The sequence below is a fragment of the Arachis hypogaea genome, chromosome 17 (assembly GCF_003086295.3).
Source record: "Arachis hypogaea cultivar Tifrunner chromosome 17, arahy.Tifrunner.gnm2.J5K5, whole genome shotgun sequence".
In the NCBI taxonomy this organism is placed as follows: domain Eukaryota; kingdom Viridiplantae; phylum Streptophyta; class Magnoliopsida; order Fabales; family Fabaceae; genus Arachis; species Arachis hypogaea.
The window spans coordinates 61,948,423-61,966,767 of record NC_092052.1 but is presented as its reverse complement, the minus strand read 5'-3'; the positions used below and the strand labels follow the sequence as shown (position 1 = coordinate 61,966,767).

General features: G+C 37.3%; 1 long non-coding RNA gene across 1 annotated transcript; it reads right to left on the bottom strand.

Annotated features, from left to right (window-relative positions):
* Window positions 1-17,359: 17,359 nt before the first annotated feature.
* LOC112765337 (uncharacterized) lies at window positions 17,360-17,938 on the bottom strand. The gene is made up of 2 exons (XR_003183642.2): window positions 17,792-17,938; window positions 17,360-17,656 (listed from the first exon to the last, which is right to left on the bottom strand). It is a non-coding gene; the product is annotated as an uncharacterized lncRNA (long non-coding RNA).
* Window positions 17,939-18,345: the final 407 nt, after the last annotated feature.

Here is an 18,345-nt window from a genome sequence, read left to right as displayed (position 1 = left end):
CGAAACAAGTGTGAATGACAATCAATCAATATAAAAGCCTTGGCTAGGATTGAGAATTGGAAGTCCTATCATCATTATCTCCATCAACTATGACATTAATTGGTTGTTGTTCGACTTAGTTAACCTCTGACTATGAAGGAAAGTCAAGTGAAGATAATCAATTTGAGCCCACAAGTCCTAGTCTAATCCTAGGGAGAGACTAGAGTTAGTGTCATTCAAATCAATTAGCAATTTCCAATTGTCAATCAACAAAAGACCTTGATAATTCAAGTGTCTCCAATTACCCAACCTCTAAGCCAAGAGTGAAATTCTACTCCATAGTTATAGTTGACATTTTATCAAGCATTTGGTGAGCAATAATGGGATACATCATGAAATTGAGAAGAGAAATTGAATCTAAGCTATCTATTGCAAACAATTAACAACAATCAAATAATTAACAACAATAAAGATGGAATTCCTCAATGCATTAATAGAAATCAAAGTAACAATGCAATACTAGAACAATAAAAACACTAAATTGAGTAGAAGAAGAAGATCTAAAATCTAGAGAAATGTAAAATTCAATCAAATTCAGATCTCACCAAATGATCTTAGTACAATTGGGATTGAGAAAGCCAAAAATCCTAGAGAGAAGTTGGAGTTTCTCTCTCTAAGAAAAGCGTAACTTCCCAAAACTAACTAAAAGTGTGTAAAAGATGTGTTCTCCTTCAATCCTTGGTTCTTTTAATCTTTTTCCGCCAGAATTCCACTCAGAATTGGGCCTGGAAACCCTCTGAAATCGCTAGGCACGTTTTCACTAAAGAAGTCACGTGCACGCGTCACGCGTATGCGTGGGTCACGCGTATGCGTCGATGGGCTTTTGCGATCCACGCGTACGCGTCCATGCTTGCGCGCCAATTCCAGAATTCAACTTCCACGTGTGCGCGTCGGTTATGCGTGCGCGTTGATGCCAATACTTCAAAGCTCCATTTTTCACGCTCCTTCCACTTATGCATGCTTCCTTCCTCTCTTCTAGACCATTCTTGCTCCTATAAACTCTGAAATCACTCAACAAACGGATCACAGCATCGAATGGTAATAGAGGAGGATGAAAATATAGCACAATTACGGCCTAAAATGCATGTTTTCATTCATCAAGCGAAATTGGGAAGGAGACATAAAACCATGCATTTTATATGGATAAGTGTGACAAAATGTTGATAAAACCCTCTAAATTCTACACAAAGTGAACCCTAAGATTGCGGTTCATCAAATCAACCCACACTTAAACCAAGCATGTCCTCATGCTTAAAGGGATTGAAAGACCAATGAATCATAGGAGAATGAGAATTTATTAAATGCAAATTACCTATATAGATGCAACTAATGCAAATGTATCTATCCACTTAGTCAAAGGTAAATCAACTTCCAAGAATATGTATGAGCACATAGGGCCAAAATGACAAAATAGTTCTTGACTCTACCAATTCAAAGCAATCAAAGTGGAGTGTATACAACTTGCATGAAGAAAGCTCGTGAAAGCCGGGAACAAGGTATCGAGCGTCAAACCCTCACCGAAAGTGTTTGCACTCTATTCCCTCTAGTGTGTAGGGTTGACCACTCAATCCTCCTCTAATCATGCTTTCCCCGATTTGTTTGTCATCTAACAATCAACAATTATCCAATGCATGCATACACCTATCATGAGGTCTTTTCTTTAGGTTGTAATGGGACTAGGGTCAAGATAAGGTTATATATAGCTAAGTGAGCTCAAGATTTGAATCTTTGATTTACATAAGCTTCCCACCTAACCTATATAGCAACCTATGGTAATCTAGTATAGGCCTAACTACCCATTCCCCTTTTTTTTCCACACCTTCATGCATTTTCTTTTCTTTATCATTTCCCATATGCATTGATTATTATTAGACTTTACTTCGGGGCATTTTGTCCCCTTTTTATTACTTCTCTTTTTCTTTTTTTTTCTTTTCTTCTTTTTCTCTTTCTCCTTTTTTTTCTTTTGTATGTATTTTTGTTTTTTTTTCTTTCTTTTCAACTACAAACATATATAAGAGCATCAATGCACATGGTTTCACTTTTAATGCATGAAGATGTACTCAATTCCCAAGATCTTCAATGAAAATTATAAGCACCCTTTTTATCCCAACCAATGTCCCAAGTTTCTCCATACTTGAATGACACACACACACTAGCCTAAGCTAATCGAAGATCCAAATAAGGATAATTATTGTTTTTCGCTTAAAGGCTTGTAATGTGCTAATATTATAACAAAAGGGTTTGTCATAGGCTCAAAGTTGGCTAGCAATGGTTGATGAAGGGTAGGCCATTTGGGTATGTGAGCTAAATAAAATGATGGCCTCAATTATATAAAATGCATGTCTACATGGAATGATGGATATAAAGAATCGAACAAATCAAGGATCACAATCATAGAAGGAGAACAATGCACACAAGAATAGAAATAAGTGGTTATAAGATGTAACCACGCAATTAGGCTCAAGTCTCACATGCTTGTGTTCTTAGCCCAAAAACCAAGTTCCAAAATACATTCTTCAAGCAAGATTAACACAAAAATTTTCCAAATTGGTAGGGTGTCCTATAGATGATTTCTTGGAAACGAAGTTATCACCCCAACTAACCAAGTAGTCCTAACATGCAAGAAGTGTTCAAATACAAAAACTAATCATGAAATTCATCCTAATTAACAAAGGAAAATCAACATTATGGGTGTTGAAAGGGACTTTTGAGGAGATCATTTGGTTTAAAGTCCTCAAGTTGGACTTTTGAGGAGATCCTTGTTAGAGCGGCTTATGTTTCCACTCCTCCTTGAATCTCCAACCAAGTTTGCTCTTGATTTGACCTCCAGGGTCCCAAATGAATTGCATCAAACTCTTGAGAGATCCCAAGCTAGCAACTAGGATTCATAATTGTTGACTCTTGAAACCAATGCCTGGATCCCATACTCTAGTTTCTTGTTCATCTTCTTGTTGATCTTCACTCTTGCACTTAGATGAACTTTGTCTTGAGTCACCATTGACACACTTGTACACTCCCGGGAATCCACTAAATTTACTCTTGCACCATAATTGAGCTCCAAATGTTGAATTGGCTTCCTTGATGAACTTTATATTTTCTTGCCAACTAACATTCTTCTCTCCACCATCCACTATTCTAAGAATGGTTTGAAGTTGATAATCCATTTCTAAGATGGCATATTAATGCGGGCCTAAAAAGTTTGTTGAAGAAATCTTCACCCACTCAATTGTCTCTTGCACAAATACCTTCACTTCTTGGTAGCAAAGATCTTCCTCAACCTCCTTTAAATCCTCCTCATCATCACTTAAGTCAAAAATTAGGGGTTGTGTGAAGTCAACATCAACATCTCCTTCAAAGTCAATTAAGAGAACTTTATCATCTTCTACTTGATTTTGCAATTCTTTGTTCACTCCACACCTTACACTTGATTCCACACATTCATCCACTAGAGTTTCTTGGTTGTGGCATGAACACAATGAAGCTAATCAATCAAGAGTTTCCGCCAAAGTAGACATGACTTGCTCTTGCTTCTTTCGAAACTCTTGTTCTTCTTGAATGAGCATTAAAAGTTCTTCTTGTGTGGCTTGATCCACATATGAAGATGAAAATTGAGGTGATGAAGGTTGACAATCCAACTCATGAGGGTGAGGGTTTTGGTTTTGTATGTAGTGAAGTGATGGTGTATAGAATTGGTGACTAGAAAGGTAAGTGTTTGGGTTCCATTGGGGTGTAGTGCACGAATTGTAAATCACACCTTTTCACAACTCGTACCACTAACCAGCAAGTACACTGGGTCGTCCAAGTAATACCTTACGTGAGTAAGGGTCGATCCCACGGAGATTGTCAGCTTGAAGCAAGCTATGGTTATGTTGTAATTCTTAGTCAGGAAATCAATGATAAGAGTGATTATATTTATGAAGAGTAAATAGCATAAATTAAATAATACTTGTTATGCAGTAATGGAGAACAGATTGAGGTTTTGGAGATGCTCTGTCTTCTGAATCTCTGCTTTCCTACTATCTTCTTCTTCACGCACGTAGGTGCCCTTCCATGGCAAGCTGTATGTTGGTGGATCACCGTTGTTAATGGCTACCATCTATCCTCTCAGTGAAAATGGTCCAAATGTGCTGTCATCGCACGACTAATCATCCGTCGGTTCTCACTCATGTTGGAATAGAATCCATTGATTCTTTTGCGTCTATCACTACGCCCAACACTCGCGAGTTTGAAGCACGTCACAGTCATCCCTTCACAGATCCTACTCGGAATACCACAGAGAAGGTTTAGACTTTCCGGATCTCAGGAATGGCCGCCAATAATTATAGCCTATACCACGAAGACTCTGATCATGAACCAGGACGCTAAGAGATACACACTCAAGCTAGTACAGATAGAACCACTACAAGAAAAAAGGTCTGTCGGCACACTTTTTTTTTGCCATGCTTTTAAAGCGTGCCCAAAAGTGGTCTATGGGTACGCTTTTGTGAGGGTGGCCACTGATTTGTGATTTCGTCACACTTTTTTTGCCACACTTGAAAAGCGTGGCCATAGAGGGAAATCAGCACGCTTTTACGAGGGTGGCCACTTATTTAAAATTTGGCCACGCTTTCTTATTGCCACACTTGTAAAGCATACCCATAGAGAGAAATCAGCACGCTTTAAAAACGTGACTAATTTTTTTCTAACAGTCACATTTTTTAAGCGTGCCCATATACTGTGTTTATATAGGCACCCTACAAAAACGTACCGATAGAGTGCCACCCTATTTTTTACACACTTCACTTTTTTCTAAGTTAACTTTTAACCTATAGAAGTTGTAACTTCTCATACACTTCACTTTTATTTCCAAATTCATTTTTAACCTAGAAGATAACCTAAAAGCAAGCCGTCGCACCCAGCAAGCCATCGCACTAAGTTCATCACTGCCTATCGCCAAGACCGTCGCACCACACAGCTCGTCGTCATGTTCATCTAACCCTCACACCCAGCCCTTCATCTAGCCCTCACACCCATCCCTCTCTCTGTCGCACCCAACCCCGCACCATCAACGATCTCTCGCGCCCAGCTGTTTCTCGACGGTCTCTCGCACCCAACCCTCACACCATCGACGTAACCCTCGTTAGATTTGGAACCCTCCATCGGTGTTGCTCTGTCCACGCACCATCAGTGGTCTCTGTCTCGGCGTGCCCTCCTACTCTCTCAGTGGTCTCTGTCTCGCAAACCCTTGTTGGATTCGGAACCTCAATCGTTGCTCACTCTATTTCGCAAACCCTCAATCGCCGCTCCTCCCTCCATGGTTCAGCACCCGTTGCGTTGCCGTCTCCCTCTCTGAAGTCGTCGCGCCGCCGTCTCCCTTTCCCTCACTCGTCGCACCTCCGTCAGCCATGTTCAACGTTCACAATGCCGTGGTAAATTATTTGGTCAATTTTTTCCTTGATCTGATTATTTGATTTTTGAATTTGATTTTCTTGGTTCTTCATTTTTTTTATTTTTCTAAATTTCTATTTTTTGTTCTAATATGATCTATGGTTTAGGGTTTTTTTTTCTCTAAACTTCTTGACATTTGGTTCTGTTCTGCTGTAGCTGTGGTAGCGCTCAGCTACTAATATGTGGTGCTCATTCTTTGAGTTCATTCTTTGCTGAATCTCGTTTGGCAGAGAATACCTCTAGATTTTTTGCAAGGTGGCAAATTTAGAGCAACAGCAGATAATTACATTAGGCCTCCCCTAACTAAGGTATTCAAGTTTCTTTTTAGCTTCAAATTATGCCTCGCTCAGGTTTTTCGAAGTTGATTGTGATTTCTTTCTTTTGTATTCTCTCCAGGGAATTCCATCTCTTTTCTCTGATCTTTCGTCTTTGTATAATCACCCTGGGAAGGTCAGCTTTATCCCTTACATTTCTATAACTGAAAAACTATGAGATATTTGATTGTATTTTTTCTTCCATCATGTTATCTAATGGAAGAAGATAAGCTTCCTATGGGTTCTGATTCTTCTTTTTATTCTTTTGAACTTTGTTCAGGTAGACATTTTGGAATAACTTATTCTTGTATTTTTTCACAGCGCTCTTCAAGCTAAGGTATATTAAAGATCAGATAGCGAAGTAGGCAGCTTAATTGCTTCAGTGAATATAGGTTTTAAAGGCTAGCTAGTAATTAATTACTACTGTATATATAGATAGAGAGTGGTCACTACTACAGCCTCTATGTTCTTGTTTAATTATTTATTTTTAGTTGTGTGTATGTTTAAATGTTTGCATCCTTGTTTTGGTTTTCAGAGGTAATTTAGTAAAGGAGGAATTCAAGAAATTATTGTAGCATTTATACTGACCATCGCATCTCCTAAAATAAATAAATATGTCAAAGAGATTTGAGATTCATCAAGAGAATAATGAAGGAAGTGGCGGCAAGAGTAGTAATGATAATGAGGGTGAGGAAAATTCATTTGACATGAATGAAGGAGCAGCTATGAGTGATGATGAGGAATTAGAAGAAGAGAATAATAATGAAGCAAAGGAGGAGGAGGAGGATAACAATGAAGAAGGGAATTCAGCAAACCCAAGTAGCAGCAGCACAGCATCAAGAGAAGGGAAGAGATGGAGTGGTGTGAGACAATATGTGAGATCAAAGATGCTAAGGCTTCGTTGGACTCCTAATCTTCATCTCTCCTTTGTCCATGCTGTTCAGAGGCTTGGAGGTCAAGAAAGTAAGTCAAGAAAGTAATTCCACTCTCAAACAGTTGTAAGACTACACTTCAATTTGACTTGGGAGGAGTTCAATTTGATAAAATGGTCTGTTTCAATCTTTTTTTAAGTGATTCTTCTGTCTTGTGTCTATCCTCTGAGTATGTTACTATTGTAGGTTCCTTATATTACAATTGCTTTGACGAATTCTAAACTTGGTGCGGAAGGGGCGTAAAGAACTTTTTGATTGGTTATCTAGGCAACTTTCTGTGCAAAGCAGTTTTGCTGAAGCTGCACAACTTCTGAAGCCAGCCTCTGCTGCAATGACAGTAAGTTTTGGACATTCATGGACCAATTCTAGCTTTAGTTCTTGAGAAGTTGAAACCATATGGAGGCCTTCAAGGTAGGGTTTTATATCATAGCTCATTCTTAATCCACTTTGTTGCTCAGGGTTAATGATTAACATGAGTATTCTTATGTTTATTTTCTTTCCCATGCAATATTTGTGCTTAGAATCATTTGAGTCTGCTAAAGCAGTTTTAGTGGGCGCATCAAAAGGTGTTCAAAGGCTGGGAAATTAACAAGTTTTGAATTTGGATTAGTTCTGCAAACACTACTGCCACTATCAAAGGCTGGGAAATTTCCCGCTGGTAGTTCTGCCCCCTGCACAGCTTCCACGGTTTTGGAGATTTAAGCGAGACTATCAAGGTATCATAACTTTTTTCTAGGTTTCATTTGTATGTTAACTCAGTGCTGTGAATTTTGATGAGCTTTCAGATAACAGATGATGCATTAACGTATAGTGGTATTGGCTGTAATTGGACACTACCACCATATGGTTTGCCACTATTCTTCTTAGTGTGAAATTCCACTACTTAGTAATAGCTATATGTTTGTTGTATTTGTTGAAACCTCAGCTCAGACATCGAGTATTTTTCTTTTTTTTTTTTAATGTAACTAGTGTTTCAAGTTTGAACATGCTCAACTAGTGCCAACTTATATGCATCATTTGATTCATTATGGCTGCTTGCTATCGTTGCAGTCAATGCAATGTTTACATTCCATTTGTCAATGTTTTATGTGATTTTAATGCATACTTTTCACTAATGCTTCCTTGATGCCGGCATGAATTTTTTTACATTAATTCAGTTAATGAAATGATTTAATGAGATGAGATGAAAATTTTCGTTTGTTCACTTTGCTATTAGAAAAATGTACCTATATTTTTTATTTGGGAACCCAATGTATGAAATTTAAATCTGCCTTTAGCCTCTAATATTCTGAATTCTGATGCTATACCAAGTAATGAGAGTTAATATTAATATGTTCAGGTCAGAGGTGATGTCTACACATATGACTCGGGTCTTGTTGCAGGTACGTATTATTATAAAAAGGAGGCTACTAGTTTTGATTACTAAGTGACAAATTTGACATGGTTGAAATTAGTACTGATTTTGCAATTTGTTGTATAGTTCTCATGCATACAGGTTACTGTTGCTCAACAGCTTCTCCACCTCCAACAGCTATACAAGAGTTGCGGGCAACCATTCGTGTGCTACAAATTAGTCCGAATGTTGTTTAGGAATTATATTAGACTTTTTATAACATAGAATTGTAATTTTTTTAAATGTTTATTTTGGAATTTGAATTTATTTTTTTTAAATATTTTATTCATGTTTTATCATGTACATAATTCATATAAATCAATGGAAGATTAATTTTTTAGTATTATATTTTATTTGAAAGATTAACTTATTAGTATTTCTATTTTTCTTATTTTTCTTTTTTTTTTATTTGAAAAAGGATTAGGCCACGCTTTTGAAGTGTAACGATAAGTTTTTAATTTTTGGCACGCTTTAAAAGCGTGGTTGGATATCCATCTTTCGGCATGTTTTAAAAGCGTGGTTGGATATCCATTTTTTGGCATGTTTTAAAAGCGTGGCTGTATATTCATCTTTTGGCACGCTTTAAAAACGTGGCTATAGGGTTATACATACAGTCACGCTTTTAAGCGTACCAATAGATAAAAGCGTGGCAAAAAGTAAAGCGTACCAATAGATCAAGAAAAGCGTGCCGATAGATCAACCGGCACGCTGGCAGATGTGACCCTTTCAAAAGCGTGCCGATAGCTCAAAAAGCGTGGCGAAAGGCTAACGGTACCCCTTTTTTGCACCTTTCGGTACGCTTTAAAAGCGTGGCAAAAAGCTTATTTTCTTGTAGTGAACGGAGGTGGTTGTCAGGCACACGTTCATAGGTGAGAATGATGATGAGTGTCACAGATCATCACATTCATCAGGGTGAAGTGCGAGTGAATATCTTAGAATAGAAACAAGCGTGATTGAATGAAAAACAGTAGTAATTGCATTAATTCATCGAAACACAGCAGAGCTCCTCACCCCAACCATGGGATTTAGAGACTCATGCCATCAAAAATCTCATCAGGTACATAGTAAGTCTCTAAAAGTTGTTTTTATACTAAACTAGTAGCTAGGGTTACAAAAAATAAGTAAGTAAGTGCAGATAGTGCAGAAATCCACTTCTGGGGCCCACTTGGTGTGTGCTTGGGCTGAGCATTGAGCTTTACACATATAGAGGCTTCTCTTGGAGTTAAACGCCAGGTTGCAGCCTGTTTGTGGCATTTAACTCTGGTTTGTAACCTGTTTCTGGCGTTTAACTTCAGAATAGGGCAGGAAGTTGGCATTTGAACGCCAGTTTGCGTCGTCAAAACTCAGGCAAAGTATGGACTATTATATATTTCTGGAAAGCCCTAGATGTCTACTTTCCATCGCAATTGAGATCGTGCCAATTGGGTTACTGAAGCACCACAAAATCCATTTTGAGTGCAGGGAGGTCAAAATCCAACAGCATCTGCAGTCTTTTTTCAGCCTCTGAATCAAATTTTTGCTCAGGTCCCTCAATTTCAGTCAGAAAACACCTGAAATCACAAAAAAACACACAAACTCATAGTAAAGTCTAGAAATGTGAATTTTGCATAAAAACTAATAAAAACATAGTAAAAACTAACTAAATCATACTAAAAACTACCTAAAAACAATGCCAAAAAGCGTATAAATTATCTACTCATCAGGGTGCATTATGGTAATGGTGTAAAAAAGTCATAAAGAGAATATAAATAAAACTTACTAACAAGAGAAAACAAACAACCAAAAAGTGCTATTTACACTCTTAACATATTCACAACAACTAAAAGATAGCGCTCAATTGCATTCCCCGTCAACGGCGCCAAAAACTTGATGAATGAATTAGTGTTGGTTCAGAAATTTAGCAAAACAATTTCTTCATTGGTAGCATAGTCCAAACTAACAAATAGTCCTCTCAATCAAAGTTTAATTTTCAAATCAATAATTAACCGAGAGTAATGAAACCTCGGGTCGTTCTTCCTAGGAATGCAATTGAAAGTGTTACGCTTTCGGTTGTGAGGGCAAAGGGGTTTTTGAATCAAATCAAAGAACTAAAGATTAAAAGAACTTAAGAAATGAAAGAACTAAGGAATGAGAAAAATTGTAATTAATGCAATTAAAGAGAAGATGAGATTAAAACTAGTGAAAATGCAAAGATATGTAAAAGAGCCTTGACTTGGAAATAAGAGGATCCAAGGAATCCTATCATTGCCATAACCACAACTATGGTAATTATCATAAGTCAATCTTGCTTAGTTAACCCCAAACATCGAGGAGTAAGTCAAGCAAGCATAATTGACCTTAATCCATAAGTCTTAACCAACTTACCAAACTAGTTGATAAAAGGGTAGCTTTAATGGAAACAGGAGTCAACTAACTCCCCAAGAATTACCACTAAATGTCGGACATTATGACTCTAGTATCCTAGGAACTCAAATTCCAAGCCAAGGTGTGAAAATCTACTCAAATTCTAAGATTGGCATTTCCACAAACACCTTGTGTGCATAAAACCAAAACATAAGAATTTGCAAGGGAAAATGGAAAACTATAACCAACTATTCACAAAACCAAATATAAACAAGCAATCAAACATAAAGAGAGCATAAAGCATTAAATTTATCAATCAAAACCTCGAGAACTCAAAATTGCAATTATAAACAAAGTACTTGAACCAAAGGGAAATTGAAAGTAAAATTGATGTAATTAAAGAGGAATTAAAGAGTACTTACAATTAGAGAAGCAAAATCCAAGATCAAACTTGCTATAAAATGCTACAATCAAAATTGATAAAACCCTAAGAATGCATTCTACTCTACACTACTCCTATAGAAGCTTCCTAACTAAGAAAAACTAAAAATAAACCTAATAATAATGCATGCCTTCATATGTGTTGAATTCCCTTCATATAGCACTTCAATTCAGCCTTCAAGCCTTCCAAAATGGGCCAAAAGCCTTCAGAAATCGCACAGCACGTGTTTCATTAATTAAATCACCTGCAGGGTCCTGTGCGTACGCACACTTTGCTAAAAATCCACATGTGTGTACGCACAGGTACTTGTGCGCACTCACACATACAAATTTCCTCTTGTGTACACGCACGCAAGCTTGTGCGCATGCACACTTGTCTGTGTGTACTTTTCCTTGTTTTCTTCAACTGTTCTCCCTTGTACATGCCTTCTTCCACTTTTTCCTAACCAATCTTGCCAAAATGACCTGAAATCACTCACAAAACAAATCACGGCATCGAATGGCATGAAAGTGGAATTAAATTACTCAATTTAAGCACAAAAGCACATGTTTTCACATTTAGGATCAAATTGGGGAGAAATCACAAAAGTATGCTATTTTGGTGCTTAAGTGTGAGTTTATGTGATGAAATCCATCCAAATTGAGTCAAAATATATCATCAAATATGGACTCATCTGTAGTTTTGAGTTTTTGATAATTAAGGATTTCGTTGAAGAACATGAGCAACTAATTCTCCTTGGTTAAGGTTAGGAGCACTGTTAATTCCATGGTTTAATATACTAGCTTTTCTACCTCTAATTCATGCATTGATTCCTTTTTAAGAAAAGGTTTTTGCTCTTCATCTTAAAGGGTTTGAATGTGTTGGGAAACAATTCTTCTCTAACTTGAATTCCCTTAACCTCTAGGAAAAGTTGATTAATTGAATTAAGCATGAAAACCAATTGTCATAACTCTTAAGTTTTAAAACTAGACTTGATAAGTGACATTGAATTAACTAGGGGAGATTCTTATGAATGGTGTGGATTTATAAATCAGTGAACATGCATAACTCTTTTCTTAAATAATTGACTAAGGGATTAGCGATTAATTAGGTTAAAGAGAAATTGAATCACTAAGGGATTGGGGTTTGATTACTAATGATTTTCCACGGAAGTATCTTTGCATGATTAAAGTGAAAAGTGAAAAGCATTAATCTGGAAGTTTTAATATCTCTAAAACTTTAATTTTCTTAATCATATCATCCTTTCAATTCTCAGTGTTTACTCTTGTTACTTGCTGTTTATGCTTAAGTCTTTCAAAACCCTAAATTGATTGTCTCACTAAATTAATCGATCAATCATTTCTTGCTTAATCCGTTAATCCTAGTGGGATCGTCACTCACTCACCGTGAGTTATTACTTGATATGACCCGGTGCACTTGTCGGTGTTTTGAGATTTATAAAATCCGCATCAATTACCAAGACATTGGAATTTAATCACTTATGATTTGTGGTGCACGAAATTGTGATTCACACTTTTCACAACTCCGCACAACTAACCAGCAAGTGCACTGGGTCGTCCAAGTAATACCTTATGTGAGGAAGGGTCGATCCCATGGAAATTGTCGGCTTGAAGCAAGCTATGGTCATCTTGTAAATCTTAGTCAGGCGGATTCAAATAGTTATGAGAATTTGATAATTAAAAGATAAATAAAACATAAAATAAAATAAAGGTACTTATATAATTCATTGGTGGGAATTTCAAATAAGCGTGTGAAGATGCTTTGTTGCTTCTGAACCTCTGCTTTACTATTGTCTTCTTCCAACCATGCGTGCTCCCTTCCATGGCAAGCTGTATGATCCTCTCGGATGAAAAATACCAGGTACGATCTCTGTACTGCTAATCAACTGTCAGATTTCTCGTCTTAGATGAAAAATACCAAGTACAGCTACTGCATGGCTAATCATCTGTCAGTTCCTGCTAGCGTCAGAATAGGACCCTTATCCTTTTAGACACTGTCACTGCGCCTAACATTCGCAAGTTTGAAGCTCGTCACAGTCATCCCTTTCCAAATCCTACTCAAAATACCACAGACAAGGTTTAGACTTTCCAGATCTCAAGAATGGCTGCCAATGGTTCTAGCCTATACCACGAAGATACTAATCTCACAAACTCGGTCCGTGTATTAGATATCCAAGAGAATATACTCTGGCTGTCGTCCAATGACTACGTTGAACATCATGTAGGCCGCTTTGTGGTTGTCAGGCATGCGAATCTTGGCTAAGCGAGTAACGAAGATTGGGTGATTGTCACGGGTCACCCCTTCATTCTGACTTAACTGAATTAAGTACAAGAGTATATCTTGGAGACGAAGTAGGCGTGAATTGAATGAAAAACATTAGTACTTGCATTAATTCATGAAGAACAGCAGAGCTCCGCACCTTAATCTATGAGGTGTAGAAACTCCACCGTAGAAAATACATAAGAGAAAATAGTCAAAGGATAGCCGTGTGGCCAGCCTCCAAGTCCAAGGTATGATAGTATGATAGCATACGAATACAATAGTAAAAAATGCTCTTTATACTAAACTAGTTACTAAGGTTTACAGAAAATAAGTAACTAAGTGCAGAGAGTGCAGAAATCCACTTCCGGGGCCCACTTCGTGTGTGCTTGGGCTGAGTATTGAAGCTTTCACGTGCATAGGCCATTCTTGGAGTTAAACGCAAGCTTGGGTGCCAGTTTGGGCGTTTAACTCCAGTTCTGGTGCCAGTTCTGGCATTTTACTCCAGAAAAGGGTCTCTAGTGGGCATTTGAACGCCAGTTTGGGCCATCAAATCTCGGGAAGAGTATGAACTATTATACATTGCCAGAAAGCCGAAGATGTCTACTTTCCAACGCAATTGAGAACGCACCAATTGAGCTTCTGTAGCTCCAGAAAATCCACTTAGAGTGTAGGAGGGTCAGAATCCAACAGCATCTGCAGTCCTTTCTCAGCCTCTGAATCAGATTTTTGCTCAGGTCCCTCAATTTTAGCCAGAAAATTCCTGAAATCATAGAAAAACACACAAACTCATAGTAAAGTCTAGAAATGTGATTTTTGCATAAAAACTAATAAAAGCACACAAGCACATGGTTAGGGACACTCTTTTTGCTTCGGACCACGACTTTAACCGCTCAGTCTCAGTCTTTTCATTTGACACCTTCACGCCACAAGCACATGGTTAGGGACAGCTTGATTTAGCCACTTAGGCCAGGATTTTATTCCTTTGGGCCCTCCTATCCATTAATGCTCAAAGCCTTGGATCCTTTTTACCCTTGTCTTTTAGTTTAAAGGGTTATTGGCTTTTTCTGCTTGCTTTTTTCTTTCTTTCTTTCTTTTTTATTTTTTTTGCCTTTTTTTTTGCAAGCTTTGTGTTTTTCACTGCTTTTTCTTGCTTCAAGAATCAATTTTATGATTTTTTAGATTATCAATAACATTTCTCCTTTTTTTCATTATTCTTTCAAAGCCAACAATTTTAACATTCATAAACTTCAATATAAAAAATATGCACTGTTCAAGCATTCATTCAGAAAATAAAAAGTATTGCCACCACATCAAAATAATTAAACTAATTTCAAGATAAAATTTGAAATTCATGTACTTCTTGTTCTTTTGCAATTAAAAACATTTTTCATTTAAGAAAGGTGAAGGATTCATAGGACATTCATAGCTTTAAGACATAGACACTAGACACTAATGATCATGTAATAAAGACTTAAACATAGACAAAACATAAAGCATGAAACTGAAAAACAGAAAAATAAGAACAAGGAAATTAAAGAACGGGTCCACCTTAGTGATGGCGGCTAGTTCTTCCTGTTGAAGATCTTATTGAGTGCTTGAGCTCCTCTATGTCTCTTCCTTGCCTTTGTTGCTCCTTCCTCACGACCTTTTGGTCCTCTCTGATTTCATTGAGGATAATGGAGTGCTCTTGGTGCTCCATCCTTAGTTGCCCGATGTTGGAACTCAATTCTCCTAAGTAGGTGTTGATTTGCTCCCAATAGTTGTGTGGAGGAAAGTGCATCCCTTGAGGCATCTCAGGGATTTCTTGATGAGGAATTTTCTCATGCTCTTGTTGAGGTCCATGAGTGGGCTCTCTTGTTTGCTCCATCCTCTTCTTAATGATAGGCTTGTCTCCTTTAATGAGGATGTCTTCCTCTATGACAATTCCAGCTGAATTGCATAGGTTACAGATGAGATGAGGGAAGGCTAACCTTGCCAAAGTGGAGGGCTTGTCCGCCACCTTGTAGAGTTCTAGAGGTATGATCTCATGAACTTCTACTTCCTCTCCCTTCATGATGCTATGGATCATGATAGCCCGGTCTATTGTAACTTCAGACCGGTTGCTAGTAGGAATGATAGAGCGTTGGATGAACTCCAACCATCCCCTAGCCATGGGTTTGAGGTTAAGCCTTCTTAGTTGAACCGGCTTGCATCTTGAGTCTCTCTTCCACTGAGCTCCTTCCACACAAATGTCCCTAAGGACTTGGTCCAACCTTTGATCAAAGTTGACCCTTCTAGTGAAAGGGTGAAGATCTCCTTGTATCATTGGCAAGTTGAATGCCAACCTCACATTTTCCGGACTGAAATCCAAGTAATTCCCCCGAACCATTGTGAGCCAATTCTTTGGGTTCGGGTTCATACTTTGATCATGGTTCTTAGTGATCCATGCATTAGCATAGAACTCTTGAACCATTAAGATTTCGACTTGTTGGATGGGGTTGGTGAGAGCTTTCCAACCTCTTCTTTGAATCTCACGTCGGATCTCTAGATATTCACTCTTTTTGAGCATGAAGGGGACCTCGGGGATCACCTTTTTCTTGGCCACAACTTCATAGAAGTGGTCTTGATGAACCTTTGAGATGAATCTCTCCATCTCCCATGACTCGAAGGTGGAAGCAATTGCCTTCCCTTTCCTCTTTCTAGAGGTTTCTCCGGCCTTAGGTGTCATTAATGGTTATGGAAAAACAAAAAGTAAAGCTTTTTTTCACACCAAACTTAAAATGTTTGCTCGTCCTCGAGAAAAAAGAAGAAAGAAAGGAGGAGAATAAAAAGAAATGGAGGAAATGGAGGGGGGTGAGTGGTTCGGCCAAGGGGGAAAAGAAGTGTTTGTGATGTGTGGAAAGTGGAGGAGTAAGGATGTGGTATTTATAGGGTAGGGGTGAGAGGGAATGAAAAAGAACTGAAGATTGATGGTTTAGAGGTTATAGTAAACTCTCGTTGCAAATATAGTTACTAAGCCAAGCAATCAACTTTTCTTACAAACATTTTGGTTGTCACAAGTAACAAACCCCTTAAAAATTGATAACCGAAGTATTTAAACCTCGGGTCATCTTCTCAAGGAACTGCAGGGAAGTATGTTCTTATCATTGGTTATGAAGATTGTAAATCGGGGTTTTGAAGATGAGGAACAAGTAATTTAAATTGTAATTAAAATAAGTAAAAGATTATAAAATAAATAAATAACTGTAAAACACACTTTTGGCAAGGTATGAGAAATTGGAAGTCCTATCCTAGTTATCCTTATCAATGATGATGAAAATTGAATCTTAATTCCACTTAGTTAACCTTTACTAGAGCAAGGGAAGGTCAAGTGACTAATTAGTTTGATCTTCAAATCCTAGTTAATTCCTAGAAAAAGATTTGGATTATTGAAGTTCAATTCAATTAGCAAAGATAACAATTATCGATCACGTTGAGTTTGATAACTCCTGAGTTACTGATTTCTTAACCAAAACCAAAAGGGAAAAAGTAAATCTACTGGAATAAAAATGTCTTCAGATTGGTAGCAATAGTAACATAAATAAAAGAGAGCAATAATAAACTGAAATACCTCAAATAACATTAATTCAAAAAATAATCTGTAACATAGAAGAATTCATAAACTAAATTGAGAAGATAAATAAAAAGGAATGTTGAACTTGATAAAAAGAAATAATCCTGAAAGCAAAAGAAATCCTAATTCTAAATCCTAAAAGAGAGAGGAGAGAACCTCTCCCTCTAAACTCACTACAAGAAAACAAGCTTTTTGCTACGCTTTTAAAGCGTGGCGAAAAGTCCAAAAAAGCGTAGCGATAGCTTTTCGCCACGCTTTTTGAACTATCGGCACGCTTTTGAAAGGGTCACAACTGCAAGGGTGCCGGTTGCTCTATCGCTACGCTTTTGGTGATCTATCACCACGCTTTTTTTTACCACGCTTTTAAAGATCGCCACGCTTTAAAAGCGTAGCCATATGTGCCAGATATGGCTACGCTTTTAAAACGTGCCAATAGAGATATATGGCCACGCTTTTAAAGCATGCCAATAGCCTTGTCAAATTTGAAAAAAAAAATCCTGTTTAGCATAGAAAACTTGGAGCTCAATTAACAATGATCAATGTAACTAACGAATTTCCCCAATAAAATTAGCACTTAAACTTGAATATAATTTAGAAAAAGGAGAAGGAAATATCTGTACACATTAAGGCAATGATATCAATAACTAATAATGCAACTATACAATGGAAGTACAACAGCACCATGATTTTGCCAGAAATCAACATAAGGACCATTGGGGCATTGACTAAGAAATTAAAAGCACGTTTATAAAGTACATATTAACATAAAATTTCAATGGCCGAGGCACAAACATCAGTACAAGCTCATTAGTAATCAATAATGAAGAACATTTACAGATAAGAATAGTGCAAGAAATCATGCTTCTTTAGTTCTACTTTGCCATCATGCTGCTACAGCTGGCCCAGTCTTTCCTGCAGAACAAAAGAAACCAATTTGAATGTTGATAAATAATTTTGGTTTAATTGCATTCTGCTCTCATCATTATAGATTGTGTGTAATCAATTATAATACCAAAATATAAAGTGCTGCCTGGCAAAAGCACTTACTTGCTTATATCGTCAAGATGATCATCGAAATCTACAATACCCTTCCATTTCTCGGTTGAAGTATAGTCCAGCAAGATCAGATTTTCTGATGGCTCTCAGAGAGAATCGACTATTCCCTTTCGACTGAACCAACTTCCAGTTCTTAGATGCATCCCCAACATAAAGCTAAATCATAAGAAAAAAGTAATCTTGGTTAATGTAACCACCAACAAGATAAGATCTGCAATTGAAGAGAGAATATTAAAAGTAAAAGGGACATTGGATAGGGGAGCTATAGAGCTACACAATATATATGCAAAGTTACAACAACTCTAGCAGTAAAATATGAAAATAAATTACTATTTCAAATAATGGGTACGAAAAAAATTTCCAAACCTGTATATTGAAATAATGCCAGACCGGATCAGACTCTGGTTCACTAAAAGTAGTCAGTCCGGTAGCTATGACCTGATGAACATGAGAATTGAAAACTGGTAATGACTTATGATAATTGTATCTCTTTTGATATTTACACGAACAATTAGTATCTAATTAATATTTGGCTTATTCTTTTT